The sequence below is a fragment of the Macrotis lagotis genome, chromosome X, assembly GCF_037893015.1.
Source record: "Macrotis lagotis isolate mMagLag1 chromosome X, bilby.v1.9.chrom.fasta, whole genome shotgun sequence".
NCBI classification, from domain to species: domain Eukaryota; kingdom Metazoa; phylum Chordata; class Mammalia; order Peramelemorphia; family Peramelidae; genus Macrotis; species Macrotis lagotis.
The window spans coordinates 197,098,553-197,122,818 of record NC_133666.1 but is presented as its reverse complement, the minus strand read 5'-3'; the positions used below and the strand labels follow the sequence as shown (position 1 = coordinate 197,122,818).

Sequence of the window (24,266 nt, the reverse complement as noted above, 5' to 3'; positions counted from 1 at the left end):
ATTTCAATATTGAATATATCTGCACCCAGTGGGACAGCACCCAAATTCTTAGAGGAGAAGCTGAAAGAATTACAGGAAGACACAGACAGCAAAACTCTACTAGTAGGAGACCTCAACCTCCTGTATTCAGATCTAGATAAATCAAATCATAAAACAAACAAGAAAGAAATTAGGGAGGTAAATAGATTGTTAGAAAAATTAGATATGGTAGACTTATGGAGGAACCTGAATGGGGATAGGAAGGAATACAGCTTTTTCTCTGCAGTGCATGGAACTTATACAAAAATTGACCATGTACTAGGACATAAAAACCTAATGATCAACTGCAGAAAGGCAGAAATAGTGAATACATCTTTCTTAGATCACAATGCAATAAAAGTCATATGCAATACCGGGCCAAGGAGATATAGACCCAGAGAAAATTGGAAACTGAATAACCTCATCTTAAAAAATGAGTGGACCAAAAAACAAATTATAGAAAGAATTAGCCATTTTATCCTAGATAATGATAATAATGAAACAACATACCAAAACCTATGGGATTCATTCAAAGCAACTCTCAGGGGAGATATTATAACTCTAAATGCTTATATTAATGAATTGGAGAAAGAGGAAATCCATGAACTAAATATGCAATTAAAAAAATTGGAGAAAGAACAAATCAAAAATCCCAAATTAAATACCAAATTAGAAATTTTAAAAATTAAAGGAGAAATTAATAAAACTGAAAGCAAATAAACTATTGATATTATAAATAAAACCAAAAGTTGGTATTATGAAAAAACCAATAAAATTGATAAACCTCTGGTCAATTTGATTAAAAAAAGAAAGAAGAAAACCAAATTGCTATTATTATAAATGAAAAAAGTGAACTCACCACCAATGAGGAGGAAATTAAAGTAATAATTCGAACTTATTTTGCCCAACTTTATGCCAATAAATTTGATACTCTAAGTGAAATGGATGAATATTTACAAAAATATAAGTTGCCCAGGTTAAATGAAGAAGAGATTAAATACCTGTACAAACCTATCTCAGAAAAAGAAATTCAACAAGCCATTACTGAACTCCCTAAATAAAATCTCCAGGGCCTGATGGATTCACAAGTGAATTCTACCAAACATTTAAGGAATAATTGGTTCCAATCCTATATAAACTCTTTGGAAAAATAGGGAAGGATGGAACTCTGCCTAACTCTTTCTATGAAACCAATATGGTACTGCTACCTAAACCAGGAAGAGTTAAAACAGAGAAAGAAAATTATAGACCTATTTCCCACATAAATATAAATGCAAAAATCCTAAATAAAATCTTAGCAAAACGACTAAAACAAGTCATCACTAGGATAATACATTATGATCAAGTAGGATTTATTCCAGGAATGCAGGGTTGGTTCAATATTAGGAAAACTGTTAGTATACTCAATTATATCAATAACAAACCTGTCAGAAATCATATGATCATATCAATAGATGCTGAAAAAGCTTTTGACATATACACCATCCATGCCTATTAAAAACACTAGAGAGTGTAGGAATAAATGGACTGTTCCTTAAAATAATGAGCAGTATCTATCTGAAAACATCAACAAGCATTATACTCAATGGGGAGAGGCTAGAGACATTCCCAATAAGATCAGGGGTTAAACAAGGGTGCCCATTATCACCACTGCTATTCAATATTGTAATAGAAATGTTAGCATCAGCAATTAGAGAAGAAAAAGAAATTAAAGTAATTAGAATTGGGAAGGAAGAGACAAAACTCTCACTATTCACAGATGACATGATGGTCTACCTAGAGAATCCCAAGAAATCATCTAAAAAACTACTGGAAACAATTAGCAATTTTAGCAAAGTTGCATATTATAAAATAAGCCCCCATAAATGCTCAACTTTCCTATATATGACTAGGAACAAACAGCAGGAAGAGCTAGAAAGAGAAATTCCATTCAAAGTAACCTCAGACAGTGTAAAATACTTGGGAGTCTATTTCCCAAGACAGACTCAGAATCTTTTTGAAAACATTTATAAAACACTTCCCACACAAATTAAATCAGATTTAAATAACTGGGTAAATATCAACTGCTCATGGATAGGTAGAGCTAATATAATAAAAATGACAATTCTACCAAAAGTAAACTATCTGTTTAGTGCCCTACCAATCAAAATTCCAAAAAATTACTTTAATGAGCTAGAAAAAATTGTAAGTAAATTCATATGGAGAAATAAAAAGTCAAGAATTCCCAGGAGCTTAATGGAAAAAAAATGCAAACGAAGGTGGCTTAGCACTACCAGATCTAAAATTATATTATAAAGCATCAGTCATCAAACTATTTGGAATTGGCTAACAAATAGAGTGGTGGACCAGTGGAATAGACTAGGTGTAAAGGCAGGAGATGATTATAGTAATCTGCTGCTTGATTAACCCAAAGAGTCCAGCCATTGGGATAAAAACTCCCTCTTTGACAAAATTTGCTGGGATAATTGGAAGTTAGTATGGAAGAAACTTAGATTAGACAAACACCTCACACCCTTTACCAAGATAAGATCCAAATGGTTACAGGACATAGACATAAAAAATAATACTATAACCAAATTAGAAGATAAAGGACTAGTCTACCTGTCAGATCTATGGAAAGGGGAATAATGTATAACTAAGGAAGAGTTGGAGACCATCACCAACAACCAGTTAGATAATTTCTATTACATTAAATTAAAAAGCTTTTGCACAGATAAAGCCAAGTTAACCAAGATCAAAAGAAATGTAGTAAATTGGGAAACAATCTTATCAAATAAGGATTCCGACAAAAGACTCATTTCTAAAATATACAGAGAACTGAGTCATATTTTTAAAACAAAACGCCATTCCCCAATTTACAAATGGTCAGAGGATATGCAAAGGCAATTTAATGATGCTTAGATCAAAGTAATCCATAGCCATGTGAAAAAATGCTCTAAATCTTTAATTATTAGGGAAATGCAAATTAAAGCTTCTCTGAGGTACCACCTCACACCTCTCAGATTGGCTAGTATTACCAGGAAGGATAATGATCATTGTTGGAAGGGATGTGGGAAATCTGGGGCACTATTACACTGTCGCTGGAGCTGTGAACTCATACATACCCATCTGGAGAGCTATTTGGAACTATGTCCAAAGAGCAACAAACATGTGCATACCCTTTGACCCAGCAATACCACTCCTGGGTCTATACCCTGAAGAGATGAGGAAAAAAGGTAAAAACATTACTTGTACAGAAATATTTGTAGCAGCCCTGTTTGTGGTGGCAAAAAATTGGAAATCCAGTAAATGTCCTTCAATTGGAGAATGGCTTAGCAAACTGTGGTATATGTATGTCATGGAAGACTATTGTTCTATTAGAAACCAGGAGGGATGGGATTTCAGAGAAGCCTGGAGGGATTTGCATGAACTGATGCTGAGCTAGATGAGCAGAACCAGAAAAACACTGTACACCCTAACAGCAACATGGGAGTGATGTTCAACCTTGAAGGACTTGCTCATTCCATCAGTGCAACAATCAGGAACGATTTTGGGCCATCTGCAAAGGAGAGTACCATCTGTATCTAGATAAGGAGCTGTGGAGTTTGAACAAAGTGCAAGGACTATTCCCTTCAATTTAGAAAAGAAAACAGATAGCTTATTTCCCGATCTTGTTACCTCTTAGACTTCTCTTCTCTTTAATGATATGATTTCTCTCTCATCACACCCAATTTGGATCAAGGTACAACATGGAAACAAAGTAAAGACTGACAGAGTGCTTTCTGTGGGGGGAGGAGGAGGGAAGCAAGATTGGGGGAAAATTGGAAAACTCAATTATTATCTTTAATAAAAATAAATTAAAAAAAGAATTAGTAATGATAACTTTGAATGTGAATGGAATGAACTCTCCCTTAAAAGTAAGCGAATAGCAGACTAAATTAAAAACAGTATCCTAAAATATGCTTCTTACAAGAAATTCATTTGAAGCATGGATATATATATATATATATATATATATATATATATATAAAATATATGTATATATTGTATATATAGAGTGTGAAGGTAAAAGGTTAGAACAAAATATAGTTTACATCATCTGAAGTGAAAAAATCAGGAATAGCAATCCTTATCTCAGAAAAAAAACTGTAAAAATAGATAGCATTAAAAGAGATAAGGAAGCAAACTACTCCTCCTAAAAGGTATCATAGACAGTAAAGTGATTTCAATACTAAATTTGTAGCACCCAATAGGACAGCATCCAAATTGTTAGAGGAGAAACTGAAAGAACTACTTGAAGACATAGACAGCAAATCTCTACTACTGGGAGAACTTAACCTCCTGCTCTCAAATTTAGATAAATAAAAGCAAAAAATAAACAAAAGGAAGTTAAGGAAGTAAACAGATTATTAGAAAACCTAGATATGATAGACTTATGGAGGAAACTGAATGAGAATAGATAGGAATACACATTTTTTTCTGCACTACATGGCACTTACACAAAAATTGACCATGTACTAGGGCATAAAACCCTAATGATCAACTGCAGAAAGGCAGAAATAGTGAATACATCTTTCTCAGATGATAATGCAATAAAAATCATATGCAATATTGAACCAAGGAGATATGGACACAGAACGAATGGAAACTAAATAAACTCAATTTAAAGAATGAATGGATAAAACTATAAATTATAGAATGAATTATTTCTTCCTAGATAATGAAAATAATGAAAAAACATGCCCAAACTTATGGGATACAATCAAGGCAGCCATCAGGAAATGTGTTATATGTTTAAATGCTTACATGAATAAATTAGAGAAAGAGAAAATCAATGAAATAAATATGCAACTAAAAATTAGAGAAAGAATAAATAAAAAACCTAAAATTAGAAATTCTAAAAATTAAAGGAGAAATTAATAAAATCAAAAGCAAGAAAACTGTTGAACTAATAAATAAAACCAAGAGCTGAATTTATGAAAACACAATAAAATTGATATACCACTTCTCAATTTGAATAATAAAAAAGTAGAAAAGCAAACTTCTGGTATCATAATTAATACTAGCCACCAATGATGCAGAAAATAAAGCAATAATTTGGTATTTTTTGTCCAACTCTATGTCAATAAATTTGACAATCTAACTGAAATGGTCAAATATTTACAAAAATATATGTTGTCCAGGTTAAAGGAAAAGGAAATTAAAAACCTAAATAACCATATCTCAGAAAAAGAATTTAACAAGCCATTTTTGAAATCCCTAAGAAAATATCTCCAGGGCCACATGGATTCAAAAGTGAATTCTATCAAACATTTAAGGAACATTTGCTTCCAATTAGATATGAACTTTTTGGAAAAATCGGTGAAGACTGAACTCTGCCTAATTCTTTCTATGACACCAATATAGTGCTGATACCTAAACTAGGAAGAGTTAAAACAGAGCAAGAAAATTATAGAGCTACATCACTAATGGATATAGGTGTAAAAAATCATAAATAAAATCTTAGAAAAATGATTAGATGTTATCACTAGGATAATATTTTATGATCAAGTATGATTAATCCCAGGAATGCAGGGTTGGTTCAATTTTAATAAAACTGTTAGTATCATTAATTATATCAATAACACACCTATAAGAAATCATGTGATTGTATCAATAGAAACTGCAAAAGATTTTGACAAAATACGGCACCCATTCTTACTAAAAACACTAGAGAGCACAGGAATGAATGGATTGTTCCATAGAATAATAATCAGCATCCACCTGAAATCATCAACATGCATTATATGCAACAAGGATAGGCTAGAGGTAATCCCAATAAGTTCAGGGGTGAAAAGGGGTATGTCTGTTATCAGCACTACTGTTCAGTAGTGTAATATATCAACAATTAGAGAAGAAAAAAGAAATTGAAGGAATTAGAAATGGGAAGGAAGTGACAAAACTCTCATTCTTTGCAGAAGATGATGGTATACCTAGAAAATCCCCAAAAAATCATCTAAAAACTATTATAAATAACTAGCAACTTTAGCAAAGTAGCAGGATGTAAAATAAACCCTAACAACTAAGAAAGAGCTTGAAAGAGAAATCCCATTCAAATTAACCTCAGATAATATAAAATACCTGGGAATCTACTTGCCAAGGCATACTCAAAAACTTTTTGAAAACAATTACAAAATCAAAAGTTAGTATGGCAGAAACTTAGATTCCACAAACACCTCACAATGTATACTACAATAACATCAAAATGGATACAGAATTTAGACTTAAAAATAATATTATAAGCAAAGTTGTAGATCAAGGAGTAGTCTACCTGTCAGATCTATGTAAAGGAAAGTTGCTTATGACTAAGGAAGGTATAGGGAAATTCTTAAAAACAAACTAGATAATTTTTGATTACATTAAATAAAAATATTTTGCCCAGATAAACCCCACTGTAACCATGATCAAAAGAAATGTAGTAAATTGGGAAGCAATTTTTACAACTAGTATTTCTAAAAAAGGAATAATTTCTAAAATATAGAGAAAACTGAGTCAAATTTTCAAAAGAGAAAGCCATTCCCCAATTGATAAATGGTCAAAAGATATCCAAATCAATTTACAATTGAGGAAATAAAAGCAATCTATGATCATATGAAAAATTGCTCTAAATTACTACTTATTAGAGAAATGCAAATTAAAACATCTCTGTGGTACCACCTTACACATGTCAGACTGGCCAATATGAGCAGAAAGGATAATGATCAGTTTTGAAAGCGATGTGGGAAATCTGGGAAACTCATCTAACCTCTCTGGAGGGCAATTTGGAATTATGACCAAAGGGTAATAAAAATGTGCATACCCTTTGATCCAGCAATACCACTGCTGGGTCTATATCCTGAAGAGATTATGAAAAAGGATGAAAACATCACTTGTACAAAAAGATTCATAGCAGCCCTGTGTGTGATGAAAAAGAATTGGAAATTAAGTAGATGCCCTTCAATTGGGGAATGGCTTAACAAACTGTGGTATAGGTATGTCATGGAACATTATTGTTCTATTAGAAACCAGGAGTGATGGGAATTCAGTGAATCATGGAAGAATTTGCCTGAACTGATGTTGAGTGAGATGAGTAGAACCAGAAAAACACTGTACATACTAACAGCAACATAGGGGTAATGATCAACCTTGATGGTCTTGCTCATTACATCAGTGCAACAATAGGGACAATTTTGGGCTATCTGATATGGAGAATCCTATCTGTATTGAGAGAAAGAATTGTTGAGTTTCAACAAAGACCAAATACTATTACCTTCAATTCAGAAAAAAATACCTCTTATCTTATTATGTAATTTTGCTTTATCTTATACCTTATGTTTCTTCTTTTAAGGATATGATTTCTTTCTCATCACATTCAACTTAGATCAATGTACCCCATGGAAACAACATAAACACTAACAGACTGCCTTCTGTGGGGAGTGGGGGGAGGAAAGTACAAATAGGAGCGAAATTGTAAAACTCCAAATAAAAAAAAATCTTTCTCTTAAAAAAAAATTAAACATCAAAGAGTATGTCCGAGCAAATGTCCAGAAGATGAAAAGCAGAAGAAGTGAAGAAGGAAGAAGAAAAAGAATCAGCCTAGGAAAGTAATGAAAGATTATGAACAAGAAAAGTTCTGGCAAGATTCATAGTCATTTAAATGAATTTTAGTAGATGAAAAGAAAATTAACTGTATTTGTATTGTCTGGTTGCAGTGGTGAAAACCCTTTGCAAAATTACTGATTAACATAAGGCTCACACTATGTTATTGGGAAAATGCAAAATGTATTAGAAATAGAGGACATATAAGCTGCCTTACAAAAAAGTAATAATCATATACAAATGCTAGAAAAACTGTGTTTAAGAAGTTGTACATAAACATAACAAACTTGTTATGAATTCATATCATCTTATGCATATTCACAGTTGAGAATTAGTTTTTATCTGCCTAACCAGTAAGTGAAGACAACCTTGGGTCAGAACAAACTAAAAAGGAGTTGTCTCCTGTTTTAACCAGTGAAGTGCAGGATAACATTTTGCTGCTAAATTGAACATTTTAGTTACAACACTTTGATTTGGTTTCTACCACTATCATCATTATACCAGGAACAACATGCAAATACATCTGTTAATTATTATGTGAAATCCCTTCAGTATAAAGAAGCCCATGTAGAATTTTTTTTAAAAAATGATCATCTCCACTTGAATGACAGTATAGGTTGCTACTTAAAGAAGTAGCAACATTTAAAGGGTAATGCCAAGGACAAGTAATTCTATATTACATTATTGCACAGAAGCTTATAGAATTTCACTGGTAGCTGTTAACAGTAGACCTTCCTCCTGCTTTACTGACTTTCTTCTGAATGGTCATTCTGTTCTACTAGAACAATCAGGAAAATCAAGTTCCAAAATCATTAGTTTTATGCTTAATAGTCACGGAGAAGAGATATATTTTTTACATTTTGACCAGTTCCTGATCCATTCTAAAAGATCTTTCAAATTATTGAAGGCTGTGGTGTGAGAGCTAGAGATCGCTATATTTCAGATTTTAGTGAATTTATAAGGGGGAAAAGCTTTTCTAGGTCCCAGATACAAAACCAATGAAAGTGTTGAGATTTCTTTGGACTGAACAAAAGATCAGTTCGAAAAACACACTTGATATTGACCTATGATTATTTTACATACCATTGTCTTCAACAGCAAGCAGTCATAGTTCCACTAGCCATTATTATTGTCAAAGAATTCTTAACAGAAATTCCACCAGTAGAAAAGGCAAAAGGACCAATATTCTTGCTATCTTTGTGGATAAATACTCCGTGTTTCAGAAAACACCAGGAATTTGTTGGTCATTTGCATTCTGTCAACAATAGAGTTGAATTATATCACCATTTTAAAGAAGAAAATGAGTTCCAGACAACAGAAAATGGAAAAGCAAGCTGCAATGAGCAATGACCTCAAGAAATCAGCCTTAGTATATGGCACAAACTGCTTTATGCTAGATTTCATGCCAGTACTTTTTGAGCAAAAATAGTTTCATTGGTTAAATGAGTTTTTCAATTTTACAAATTTCTTCTAATTTGATCATTTTTGTACACAATGTAGACTGGCAAATGATAAGTGAAGGGTTGACAGATGAGATTTGTATTATAATTCATAAATGCTTTTTAAGTAAAGAGCATTCCTTCTGGAAATATTAAAGATGGTATTGCACTTTTCATTTCCAAATACAATTGTTAAAAATAAAAGACAAAATACACACACACTCACACACACACACACACACACACACATGCACACACACACACACACAGATATAGAGACACACAGAAAACATTTCTTCATTTGTAAATGTTCTGTTTATATCACTTGCTCATTTTTTACTTTGGGGAATGACTTATTTTTTTTAGGTTTTGTATTTTGTTTTAACTTTTTCTAATTATATTCAAAGATAGTCTTCAACATTCATCCTTTTGTAAACTTTTGAGTTCTACATTTTTCTACCATCCCTTTCTTCCTTCCCCCACCCATATCAAAGAAAACTCTAATATAGGTTTTATTTGTATAATTGTGTTAAACATATATTAATATTTGTCATGTACTCATTTCAACATTATCCTGGTATAGGGTGTGAGATGTTTAATGTCTAAATTCTTTCATACTATTATCCAGTTTTCTCAGCAGTTTTAGTCAGAGTTTTTATCCCAGAAACTAGTCTTTCAGTTTATCCAATACTAGTCATTATTATAGTTATTTATTACTATTTTTTAACCTAATCTATTCCACTGATCCACTATTCTGTTTCTTAGTATTACCAAATAGTTTTAATGACTGTTGCTTTATATTATAGTGCTATATGTAGCTCCTCTAGGCCACCTTCTTTTGTATTTTTTCTCATTAATTCCATTAATGTTTTTGACCTTTTGTTTCCCTAGATGAATTTTGTTATTTTTTATATCTCTAAAAATATGTTGGTAGGTTCTTTAATATTGATTTGAATCAGTAAATGAACTTTTACAGAATTGTCACTTTTTATTAGCTTGTCATACCCATGAACAAACAATTGATATATTTCCAATTCTTTGTATCTGACAGTGTTTGAAAAATGTTGTGTAATTGTGTTCAAAGATTTCCCATCCTGTCTTTGAAGGTAGACTTTCAAATATTTTATATTGCCTACAGTTATTTTGAATAGAATTTCTCATTTTGTCTCTTTCTTCTGTGCTTTGTTGGTATATATTGAAAAGCTGATGATTTATCTGGTTTTATTTTATAGTCTGCAATGTCTAAAACTGTTGTTTCATGATTTTTAATTTGATTATTTAGCATTCTGTATGTATACATCATATAATTTGCAAAAAGTGAAAATTTGATTTCCTCATTGCCATTCTAATTCCTTCATATTTTTTTTTTCTTTTATTGTTAAAACAAACTTTTCCCTTACAATTTTGGATAATAGTGGTAATAATGAGCATTCTTTTTTCACCATTAATTTTATTTGAAATGCTTCTAGATTTCCCCATTACAAATACTGTTTCTGATGGTTTTATATAGATACTTTTTATAATTTTACAGAATACTCGCTTTGTTTCCTTGCTCTGTAATGTTTTTAATAGAAAATTGCATTCTATTTTGTCAAAAAAAGTCAACATCTTATGATAATCATATGAATTTTGATGGTTTTCTTATTGATATGGTAAATTATGTGAATAGTTTTTCTATTATTGAAACTTCCCCTGCATTCCTAGTATAATTGTCACTGATTATAGTACAGTATTCTGGTGATAACTTGTTGGAATATCTTTGCTAATACTTTATTTAAATTTTTTGTATCAACATTCATTAAGAAAATTGATCTATAATTTTACTTCACTGTTTTGGCTCTTCCTAATTTAGTTTAAGCAATATATTTGTGGTACTCCACCTTTTTTTTCTAAAAAGTTTACTTAGAATGGAATTTGTTATACTTCAAATGTTTGCTAGAATACATTTATATTCATCTGGATCTGGAGATTTTATTTCTTGATGTCTTGTTCAATTTCTTTTTTTCTAAAATAGAGTTATTTAATAATTATATTTCTCCTTCTGTTAATCTGGGCAGTTTATATTTTTGTAAATATTCATCCATTTCATTTAAATTGTCAGATTTATTAGCATAGAGTTGGGCAAAATAGCTCCAAATTATTACTTTAATCTCCTCATTGGTGGTGAATTCACCCCTTTTCCTTTTTTATGTTAATAATTTCATTTTGTTCTTTCTTTTTTTATTAACAAACTAACAAAATGCTTATTTATGTTATTATTTTTCTTCCATAAAAAAGAAATCTTAGTTTTAATTATTTGTTCAATAATGTTCTTACTTTCAATTTGTTTAAACTCTTCTAATTTGCTATTTAAATGGGGAGTGGAGGATTAATTTTTTCTTTTTTCTAGATTTTTAGTTGTATGCCCAATTCATCAGTCTCTTCCTTCTTTAATTTATTTATTTAAGCATTTTAAAATATAAAATTTTCCCTCAGAACTGCTTTTATCTGAACCTCACTTTCTTCACATAAAAATGAGAATAGTGTTAGCATGTGATTCATACAATTGTTGGAATTAAATAAGATAAAGAATATATAACACTTTACAAATATGTAGATGCAAAACCATTATTATTCTTATTTAATATATAGCATCCAAAGTGTTTTCTAACATGTTTTAAGGAGGAAAATAATCTGGAAGAATCATTTAAATAGGTCTTATCTGCATTTTCCTTTACTGTGAAGCCCCAATAAGTATAAAAATGTTTCTCTGAAAACTTTAGTAATTAAGTAAAGTCTTAATATTAAAAAAGAAAAATGAATGCCTGAATAAAAGACTGAAGCTGGTGTATGCCATCCTAGTAACATTTGAAATTTATTAATAACTGATATTTATATAATGGTTTCAAGGATGAAAGTCATTTTGCCTATATTATATCATTTAAACCTGTAGGCAATAGAGGTATTATTAGTGATTAAATGGTTTACTATTGAACAGGTAGCTAGTCTATGTGTGAATCAAGATTTTAATTCACATCTTACTTACTCCACTCTCAGCATTCTAACACATTATATTAGCCTCTTCATTACCTGCAAAACTGAGTGAATCTATATTTCACCAGTGAAAACCTGGTCTGAATTTTGTATATGAGTAGATTGTCCATTGGTAACTGTGAGATTAGCACCACACCAATAAACTAGACAAGGTGTGGTGGATATTATCGGGTAAAGAGCACCAAAAAAAGTCATTTTAACTTTGGTCTCCTTAGACTTGGTAGAAAAAAGAGAATATTATAATTTGTTTTCTAAACTAATATTCTACTTTGTTGGTTATTTTTTAAATATACAACAGAGAAGCAGTTTCATAGCATTGTAGCACCACTGGTCAGAGCCAAGGTTTTTAATAATGACTGAAAGATGTATCCATAGATTAAAGGTGATCATAAAAAAGTGAGATATTGATTCATAGATTAATAAATGTATTCCATTTTGAATTTACAAGCTGAAGAATAAGTGTAAAGTCACCAAATGAGTAAAACAACGCAGTTTCCTTTACCCATGCTTTTATGCATGATATTTTAGCATGATGTTTCATATTATCAAATATCTTAATTAAAGATAAATATGGCTATAAGATCAGTCACCTCACTGACAGTAAATTCTAAAACTTGAAAAGACTACTAGCCAAGACAAAAGTGGAGTGTGTGTTACTACATGATTTTTTGTTTACAATTGGTTCTGCACTCAATGCAGTCTTTGAAGTTGTGCTTCAACAAAGTAGGGATCCAGTCTCTGTAGTTTCTACTAATTTTGGCCTTACCATTAACTCCAAGAAAATGCAGGTTCTCCATTAGCCAGTACTACATCGTACATCAATGGTTACAGCATGTGGAAAAGTTCTGAATGACATGGATAAGTTCACTTACCTTGGAAGTTCATTTGTCTGGGAGTCATAGATCAATAATGAGGTTGTCACATGCATTGCCAGAGCTAGCTCAGTTTTGGGGAAGCTCCAAATTAAAGTGTAGATGAGAAGAGGTATTAGACTGACTACCAAAATGAAGATCTATTGTGTTGATTTCATTGTTTTATGTTTTGTGAAGCCTGGACAGTCTACCAGCACCATGCCAGGAAACTGAGTCATATCCATTTAAATTATCTTAGGAAGATTCCAAAGATCACCTGGTATGAGAGTATGCCAGACAGAAGTGTTTTCTTGAGCTAAACTGACAAATATTCAGACTTTTTTACAGAGAGCACAACTAGTATGGGTTGACCATGTTGTTCTAATGTTGAACATAGGCTTTCCATGAAGACTATTGTATGGAGAACTCATATAGGGCAAGTACTTACAGGTGGATCAGAAAAAAACACCATTAGGACATTTTCAAGGTCTTTCTTAAGAACTTTAGAATTGATTCTGCAACACAGGAAAGACTGACAGAGGACCACTCAGCATAGGGTGCCCTCATCAGAAATGGTGCTCAGCTATATGAATAAGACATAATCAAAGCAGCGGAAAGGAAATGTAAGATGCATAAGATTAGAGACCTCTCCTGAGGTGCTCATATGAACTATTTGTGTCTAACCTGGTAGAGCATTCTGTTCTAGTATTGGTCTGATCAGTCATAATCAGATATACTACAATTTGACCTTAAAATAATGATATCATTTTGGTCCTCTTCTACAACAAAGGACAAGAATCAAGTATAATTTATAATTATAAGGACAAGCACAATCAAGCATATTTACCAAATATGCACATGAATGAGATAGCTATAATGCATCAATAAATGAAATACAGTTGACATTTTCTAGAGAGAAATTATCACTATGACAGACTGTAATGAATGATTATGTAAAGAAATGTTTGTAAATTTTAATAAAGTTATATTACTAAAATGCATTATTTCATGCCAGTACTGAGTAGTTTAAGTGCCAGCTGAGCACAGAATATTTTATTCTTTGATGACTTGATTGAAATAAATCGATATTTCATCTCATCTGTTCTTCTCTTTCTTTCTGTTTTGGGCCACAAATGTTGTTTACAGGAACATTTCATTTCCCTCATTGTCTTTCATAACTTCATAACAAAATCCAAGTTGTTGTTTGTGAAATGTTTTCTTGTAAAGTGATATTGTTATTCCATCAACACTCAGTGGGCAGACATATTTTTCAACATTCCTCTTTTAATTAACTTGTCTTCCAAACAAAGGCTACCAGACGAACACAATTTATCCCCAGCATGTATTTTCAGCTAGGAGGCAGATAATTATTGCTCACTGCTGAAGTAATGTGTTCCAACTAACTCATGTAAAACAAACTTTAAATGTCATTTTACAGTAATAAAGATTACACAGCACAGAGCAGTCTTAAGATGGGACAATTACCCAGAGGAACTTCTCATTAACCTGAAGGTCAGGGGTTAGAGATGATTGCTAGCTCTTGCCAACACAAACCTAAATTGCTTTACGCTAAACTCAATATCCTAATAATCACAAAAATGGGAATGGTAAAGACTAAATAGTTAATGTGTCACATTTCCCAGTAAGCTTATACATTTTGTTAATAGATTTGGTACCTGTAACCCTGCCTTTCCTGGCTGCCAAGAATCACAGCACAAACAATATTACATTACATAAAAGAAACAGGAAAAAGAGGGAATTATTTCTGTTAATAAGCCAGTGACAGCTCAGCAACATTTAAATGTATTGTTTCAATTAATCCCAATAACTGCCAAGTAGTCTTTAAGCATTAAAAGAAGATTGTGTTTTCAAATATAGTGCTATATTCCTGCCAACCATTCTCAGATATTCCATGTTTTAGTAATACACATAATGCAGGAGAAGTGAAGAACATGCACACTCAATCACTTTAAGCTAGAAAATGCTTTGGATGAGATTTGACTTTCTCAGCAATCTTTTCTAAAATTATTTAGATAATTTCATAATCAATTGTCTAATGCTTTTTTGCTCAAAGTATAAGAGGCTTAAATTTTTATTCTCCCTTGTTCTTTAAGAATGTGACTGACAAATCTAGAGTATTATATAGAGAGTGAGTTCTATAACAGAGATAGATACACTGTAAAATAAATGAGATATATGCAAAGGCAAAAAAATTGTATTACATAAGATCTGGTATCAATCCCAAACCACAGTTCTGTTTGTCTTCAGTATGAATTCAGAGCATATAATTAGCTTAAATGAAAAATGTATAAACTTGATGGCCAATCTCCCACAGATGCACATCTACCCAGGTTTGGGGAAAAGTGAGCAGACATAGGGCTCACACATAACAAAACAAATACAAGAAGGAAGATAAAAGACATGACAATACAGGGCCACCCTAACTTTCAGCTTTTGTGTTTTTCTGTATTATTTTGAAGGCATGATATATCTCTTCTTCCTAATCTGATGAATAAGCAGGGCTTGATCATGACTCCTTTAGCTTAGATCTCAAGGTTGTTTCCAATGTCTAGATTTGTAATTGGATAGACAGATAGATAAATATATATGCACAGTTTTTTTATTCTTTTCTGTTCAGTTCCAAATTTTCCCTTTCTCAACCAATTATAGGGCAAGAAACAAAAATCAAACAAAAATTTATTGAAAAAACATATAGTCATGGAATTCAAATTTCTGAATTATCCCTTTTCCAAAAAAATAGTATAAATCAATGTGATCATCTGATGTCCAATTATTATCAGAGTTGGGAAAATGTTACATGAGTTTTAATTGAGAAAAGACAATGGATTCTGCAAATGATATACTCCTAATTCCAAAGTTTATTTCTTTCACAATTCTAGAAACTGGTTATTGAATGTTTTACTGTATAAATATCAAATTAGTATGACTTCATTAAAAGCAAGTCATATCATTTATTTTTTTCAGAATTATCAGTTTAGCAGATAAGACAAAAGTCTTAGACATAGTTAATATAATTATAATTTAGTAAAGTAGACTTCTAGTGATGTGAACATGAACATTTATAGCCAAAACCTTCTTCCCCAAGGAAATTCCCCAAAGGAATCCAGATAAAAACATGTTTTTCTTTTGTTTTCGCAAAAGAGAAACATTTAATTTATCCCTTCAAGAAAAACTGAAGGTTACTAGGTCACTCAACTTGCAAACATTCCACAAAAATGAAATATAATAAAAAGTGCTCAAGGAAAATTATACAGAAGAAACGAAACAATTAAATAAGTTTACTAATGTTTTAGATTACTAATTAAATGTAACACTCTGTTACACTAATGAGCTCATTTAAGCCTCTGGGCAATATAATGGCCCCAAGGTTCATGTTATTCTCTCCTCTTTGACTTTAGGAAGTCAATTTCAGATGAAAATGTATGAGTTCTGTGACAATTGCTCTCTACTCTCAGATGGGGAAATTCCTACCATTTGGGCAGACATTGAGCTTAATAATACATTTATCCCTATCTCTAGTTAACCCTTGGCCTCTGTGATTAAAATAAAATTCATCTTGTTGGAAACATTTAGTGAATGTAAGAGAAAATTATATATCAGTGGTTGTAAATAAACCAGCACTGGAATAGATAGAAGAGGAAAAAGCTGACCTTTTTTCTGGACTTTCTCAGGCTGAGTCTTTGGTTCTAAAATACCTTAATAGTCAGGAAGATTACTAGACATCTTCCTTCTTTCATATAATTCAATTCTACCTTTGCTCCTTAGAGGTGTGCTGCAATACCACAATTGATTCAACCTCTCAGATAACTATAGCTCTACCTTGGTCACTTAGAAATGAACCCTAAAGTCATGTTTGCTCAGACTATTGTACTATATTCCTATGCTGTCATTGCAGTTCACAGAACTTTGTCACACTTGTCTAATTTTCATGAATAACACTGATTGGCTATTTTATCACTTAAATAGAACAGAATGAAACAAATTACTTATTACAAAATTAAATGAAAAATGGACACAAGAATACAAGAAGGAACAAAAAAATCATACAAAATTCATAAAGAACTAAGAATAATAAAGGGCATAAAAACAAGGGAAAATTAAAGAGTTGGCAATAAGAAGATTGAAATATATATTTCTTGGATCCAATCTCATACTTCTCTGTAGTTTAATCAAAATATTTCTTAAGTCTGTATAACAAAGGGAGAGATAGACTAACAATTTGGGAAGTTGGGGAGATGAGAGGAAAGAATTCTGCAGAAGCACTCAACAAAACTGGATATTAGCAAAATTAGGATAGCAATTTCTTCATATTAGAGCTTGGTTAGAATGGAAGAAAGAGTAGACTAATAGTAATGGTGGAGAATGGTTGAGAAAACAAAGTGGGAAAAAAGGTTAGTCTGGATAAAGAAGAGGAAATGATAAGATGCCAATAACACATGCTCAGTTGGGAACAGAGAAAGATAAAGGGCTCAGTTGAAAAGCCCAACATTTCCCAGGATGGCTTTTTACCTTAAGAAAGAAGAGCTTATATTTATTTCCAAGTCTGATATAGGAGAGATGAAAAGGAATAGATTCAAGGTGAGTCTTAAGAGTATTAAGAGCACTAAATTGAGGTGAGAAAAGGGAAGAACCAGAGCACTTTACTTGACAGTATGAATGTCATCATATATCACTCCTTTCTTTAAATGATATTTCTAGGAGTGAGACATGACAACAAATCTCCTACATAAAAATAACGTGAAACCTATAAAAAAAGAGAGAAACTCAATTTTATATTTTAGATGGACTACTTTTCATGTGATAGAGAATATAGCATTGACAAGTGATTAGTGAATGATATACATTAGAATTCAAAAAGAGCCTTAAATCAACTGAAAAAATGAAGAGAACAAAGCAAATAAATATTTCTTGGAAAAGTAGGCTATAAAGAACTTTGCCTAAATTAAGGCACTGGAAAGAGAGAGTTAAGGATAGAGGATTTTAACTATCTCAGGTGTTACTTCCACTAGCTTTATTTTTAGCAATGCATGCTTACTTGACTTCATTCTCCAGGACAGATCTAAGCTCTTAAATCTATTGAAAAACTTACATATCATATAATTTGATATTCCCCCCTCTTTTCTTCAATGTAAGTCTGATTTTACACTTAGAAATGTGTCATATGAACCACAGTCAGCTTCAGATCTAGTTTTTACTGGTTATCTAGTATTTTTCCAACTTTGACTGCAAATATATCATCAATCATTTCAATACTTGCCAGTGAGGGGGAGGGAAGAGCCAAGATGGCAGCATGAAGGCAGCATTTCCCAGGAACTCCTTTGCCCAAACATTAAAAAAAGCAAAGGATGACTCTAGTCAATATTTGGAGGGGCAGAACCCACAGAAAGGCTAATGATACATTTTCTCAGTCCAAGAAAACTTAGAAGTTCTGTGGAAAATGTGTGTTTCACCAGGACCAGGGACAGGGAAAAAAATCCATGGCGCAGCCCACCCCATCCCAGCCCACTCCAGCCCAGAGATCACTGGCAACAGCTTTAAGGGGTGGTGAGAGAACTCTGCTGCACCTGGGTGAGTGTGAAGTGAGGAGTACCAGCCACAGAATCTGCAGCAAGAATCTGGAGAAAGCAGACTGCACCCCCAGAGATGGTATGGGAAGGTTGCAGAGATTTCTCTGCACTCCCTGGGGTAGGACTCTGCTGTTTACCTACATTCAGATATTGCAGTTTGAGCTTCCATACTAAGATAGAAGGATCCCTCCCTATAGCCTGATGGCAGAGGGAAGTATGGGGGCCATCTACATATCAAAGCACAGGCAAGAGAGTATCAGACCTTGGAGGAATAAAGGTCCCAGTGGGGTGTACCCAAAACAAACCCCAAAGCCTTGGAAGTGCTGTAAATTAGTATTGGGCTGAGGAAATGAGTAACCAACAGGAAAAATAAGAATCTGACCACAGAGAATTACATTAGTCCCATGTAAGATCAAAACACTTACTCAGATGATGACAAAATCAAAGCTTCCATATCCAAAACCTCCAAGAGAAATAGAAAATGGACTCATACTATGGATGAGCTCAAAAAAGACTTTTAAAAGCAATTAAGGAAGATGGAGGAAAAATAGGGTGGAGAAATGGGAGTGATGCAGAAAAATCATGAAAACCAAATCAAATCAAAAGTTTGGTGAAAGATATACCAAAAAAATATTCAAGAAAATAATATGTTAAAAACCAGTTTAGGCCTAATGAAAAAAGCAAAACAAAAGGCAAATGAGGAGAAGAATGCCCTTAGAAAGCAGAATTGGCTAGCTGGAAAAGGAGTTAAAAAAGCTCTCTGAAGAAAATAACTCCATAAAATTCAGAATGGAATTAAAGGAGGCTGATGACTTTGTAAGAAATCAGGAAGAAATAAAACTCTTCCCCCCAAAAAGCCAAAAATTAGAAGAAAATGTAAAATATCTCATTGGAAAAACAACCAACCTCAAAAACATAACCAGAAGAAATAATTTAAAAATCATTGGCCTATCTGAAAGTCACAATCAGGAGAAGAGCCTAGACTTCATTTTTCAAGAAATAATATAGCAAAATTGCTCTGAGATCCTAGAAGCAGAGGTTAAAATAGAAATTGAGATAATTAACTGGTCACCTCCTGAAAGAGATCCCAAAAGAAAAAATTCCAGGAATATTATAGCCAAATTCCAAAACTCCCAAATCAAAGAGAAAATTCTAAAAGCTGACAGAAACAAACAGTTTAAATACTGAGGCTCCATAGTCAGGATTACACAGGATCTGACAGCATCTACATTAATGGCTCATAGGGATTGGAATATGATATTCCAGAAGGCAAAATGTCTTGGTTTACACCTGAGAATCAACTACCCAGGAAAAACTGAACATTCTCGTTCAGGGAAACTTTCACAAGGGACTTTCAAATTTTCTTGTTGAAACAACCAGAACTGAATAGAAAGTTTGATCTCCAAGTACAGGACTCTGAACCATAGAGGGAGTGGAAGAGAAGGACTAACTGTGAGGAACTTAATGATGTTGATCTGTGTGTATTCCTGCATGGGAAGAAGCTAACTCATATGAACTTTCTCATTTATAAGAGCTGTTAGAAGGAGCAAAATATAGACAAGGCACAGGAAGGATCTGAATATAACACTATAAAATAGTAAAAAGATGGAGTCAATGGGTGATAAAGGAAAGTACTGAGAGGAAGGGAAAAGAGACGAAGAAGAATCTAAGAAATTTTACATAAGAATCAAGAAAAAACTATTTCAGTGGAGTGGAAAGGGGGAAGGCAAGGGGAAATGAGTGAGCCTTCATTCTCATCAGAAATGGCTCAGAGTGGAAATAACATACACACTTAATAGGGTGAGGAATCTATCTTAACCTAGAAAAAAATCAGAAAAAAAGGTATGGAATAAGGGGGAATGGGGAAGGGAAGGGGGAATAGGTGATAGAAGAGAAGGAAGATTGGGGGAGTGGGTTCTCAGATTCAACACACTTTTGGACAAGGCAAGGATGAAAGGAGAGAGAGAGAGAGAGAGAGAGAGAGAGACAGAGAGAGACAGAGAGAGACAGAGAGACAGAGAGATAGTAATAGGAACTGTGGGAAAAATATTGAAGCAACTTCTCTGGTGGGCTTATGATAAAGAAAGCAACTCACGACAGAGACAGAGGGGGGTAGAGGGTTATGTTTACTCTTATGTTTACTCTTATAACACACTTAATTTTCAAACATGTATATCATGGAAACAATGTAGAGATTATCAGACAGCCTTCTGTGGGGGAGAGGATGGATACATATTATTATTGTATATTATTGTGTATATATATATATATATATATATATATATATATATGTATGTATGTATGTATATGGAAAACAAATAAAATGTGAAAATGTTAAAAGAAATATTGGCCAGTGAGAGATGTCCATTTGTTGAGTTGCCTTATCTTATCTTAAAAAATTCCAATCGATTCTGATCTGTATTTCATTTTGTATTCCAAAGTCAAAATTTCCTGTCATTCCAATTATCTTTTAACTTTTTACTTTAGCATTCCATTATCCTATGTGACTATGACATTTATTTTCTGATGTTATTTCTAGATAACATAGACTTCATATAACTCATCACATCTGGTATTTTCAGTATCAGTGGTTAGAGTAAGACTTGAATTATTGTGATATTGACTGATCTTCCTTGAATTTGAAAAAATAGTTTTGTAATTTTTGAGATTATACCCCAATACTGCTTTCTTCCTTTTTTTTTTGTTTTTGAGGGCTGCCCCACCTCTTCAAAAGAATTCTTGCCCACAGTGATCTATGTAGAAACCAATTGATTTAAAAATCACCCTTTCACATCCATTTAAATTCACTGATATTCATGATGTCAATGTTTAATCTTTCCATTTCTTATTGCATTGTATCCACTTTACCTTATTTCCTAGATATTTCATTCCAAGTGCCTATGCAATAATGTTCTTTACAGAATTGGATTTTCCTTTTTTGCCACAAGAAACTTTTGTAATGAGCTTCCTTTTGAATTCGGCAAAGTCACTTCATTAATACTGGAGCTACCTGTATCTGTCCTCTTCTCTTCCCTAGGAGCATGCAGAACACCTTCTGACCTTAGAAGCTTATCTTCCGATGTCATATCTTCAATAAACATTAAAAATATTGTTAGACTATAATTTGTATCCTGAGTCACACTGTGATGGAAAAAAATATTCCCAAAAGGGAAGATTTGTTTACAAAGTGCTTATTATATTCTCTTTGGATGATGTCCTTCAGAATTGTTTGATTAATTGGAAACCTGAGGCACTTTGGTCTTTTAGTTCCCTCTTGGAATTAAACTACATGAATTAAATTTCACTATGGGTAGCTTTACATGTAATTTGTCTTTACAGCATAAAATGGAACTCAAAAGATCTGAAGCAAAGTGGCAACTAAATAGATAATAATCATTTCTTAGCTTGTGTGTGGATACAGAGTTCATAATAAATATATTGTAGAGAGTCTCAACTCTTGCACATTTTCATTATTAAATCAGTCATCTATAATGAAAGAGTCATTTTAGATAAGAAGAACTCTGAATGAAATTGGTACTTGGTAATATTTAAAGGGCCTTAATTTTTTTTATTATTATGAATCTGATAAATTTCGATAAGCTCAACATATCCCCTATACAGTTTTGAATAGAAAAAGAGGATGGATATTAAATGATGAATATACATATAACTTTAATATTTTATAAGTATTTTTTCAAAATTAAAATGTTAGATTGAATGCTTTTCACTTATCTTTATTCCCTTCTGAACCACCCCTTGATCTATTCATTTTTGCTAATTTTATTTCACTTGTTTCTCTTTTTTTTGTTAGAACTATCACTATCACCATCCCTCTTTCTTCTCCTCACTTCCCCCAAAATCAATAAAGTTTTTCTTATAAGAATAAATATCTTAAAGCAAAAAAAAAAAAATCCCTTATTGTCTCTTTCTGAAAATATGTATCTTATTCATCCCTCTGTTTTATCAGTTCTCTGGAGTCTTGATCATTCTTTGCATTGGTTAAAATTCTTAATTTTCATAATTGTTTTCCTTTACCTTACTTTAACTATTGTATACATAGTATGTTGGGTTCTCCAAATACATTGTAAGCACTTTGAGGACAGAGAGAATTTTATTTTTCCTAAATATATACTCAGAGCTTAGCACAGTACTTAATAAATATTTATTGAATTATATAAATTCTCTGACTTAAGAATTCATTCAATAAGTTATTTTGTAGGTAATGATGTTACCCTGAGTTTGGATGATTAAAAAATGGAATATTAGACTTTAGTGTATAAAGTTCCTAGATATATAATTCTAGAATCTAGATTTTAATGTCTATAATAGAAAGGTAAAATTAAAATAATGAAAAATAGTATTCCCACAATCCCTTTTTCCTTACTTTTTATCTTGTCATCTAAGGACGGTAATGAAATCAATAATTCCATTGCTTCTTGAAAGGGTATGACAATTTAATTTCCTATACTAATTTTCTCATCTCTTATACTTTCCAAATATAAAAAATTCACTTCCCTGGCCACAACTCTCCTATATGTGCAGAATTCATCTATCTGAGTATAAACTATGTTAAGATGAGATATTGTCTTACTTTTTAATTTATGTTCAAACAGATAAACATAGTGGTTGGCAAATAGTAGGCACTTTTATATTAATTTTTAATGCTTTGTTCACCTTCTCCTCCTATCAATGAAATAATCCTGTAATTACTAGTTATACCATTAATTGATTCATTTCACATATGTTGTAATCTCCTTCTCTTTCCAATAATATGATTTGCTTTTAAACTACACACACACACACACACACACACACACACATTAATTTTATGACACAACAGATGGGACATTGGGCTTGGAATCAGAAAGACACCTTCCTGAGTTAAAATATGGTCATAATCACTTACGTTTGCCTCAGTTTTGTCTTCTGTAAAATGAACTGGAGATGACAAATCAGAAAACCCCAAATTGGATCATAAAAAGCCTGACAAGACTGAGTGACTTAAAAACATAAATCTCAGCATTTTTTTAATTCTTATGAACATTTTGATTTAAACACAAAATCATTTTTCTCTCTGTCCCCTGAAATGAGGACACAAGAAAAACCAAACCCATTACAAACACTTATAGACAATGAAAACAAATTCCTACATTAACCGCATTTCCACATTTACCCTCTTCATTCTATATTGAATCCTTCATTTCTTTATCAGAACTAAGTCACATGCTTCATTAACAGTCTTCTGGAATCATGGTTGGTTATTAGGCTACTAGAATTTCAGTACAATAATAACAAATCTCATTAATACACATTCTCTTCTCAAAAAAAAAAAAAAAAGCTATAGAATTTTTTGTTTCTTTAGTCCCTCATGATTGATCTTCCCCAAATAGGCAAACTCCTTATTTCTTTTCCATTCTATTTTCTTGATGAGTGAAATGTATTTCTGTACTCAATTCTGTGTGTATCTGCATTTTTCTTTCATTCAAATAAGAGCGAAGTTCAAGTGTCCATTCTTCCTCCCACTCCCTCCTCTTTGTTCATATAGATCTATATTTATACAGCCTAATTACATGAGGTAATTTTCCTATCCTTTCTTTTCCTTCTCCTTTCCCCAAGTATTCTTCTCTTTCCATTTTATTTTCTGAACATCATCTATACCTATGAGAATAACTTCTAGGTATTTTTTTAATTGGATTCTCTCTTTGAACCAAGATAATGATGAGATTGAGAAAGAATATGCA

General features: G+C 32.3%; 1 pseudogene; it reads left to right on the top strand.

Moving 5' to 3' along the window:
• Nucleotides 1–21,622, top strand: part of LOC141498935 (integrator complex subunit 13-like) — a 35,342-nt pseudogene extending 13,720 nt beyond the window's left edge.
• The last annotated feature ends 2,644 nt before the right edge of the window (nt 21,623–24,266 follow it).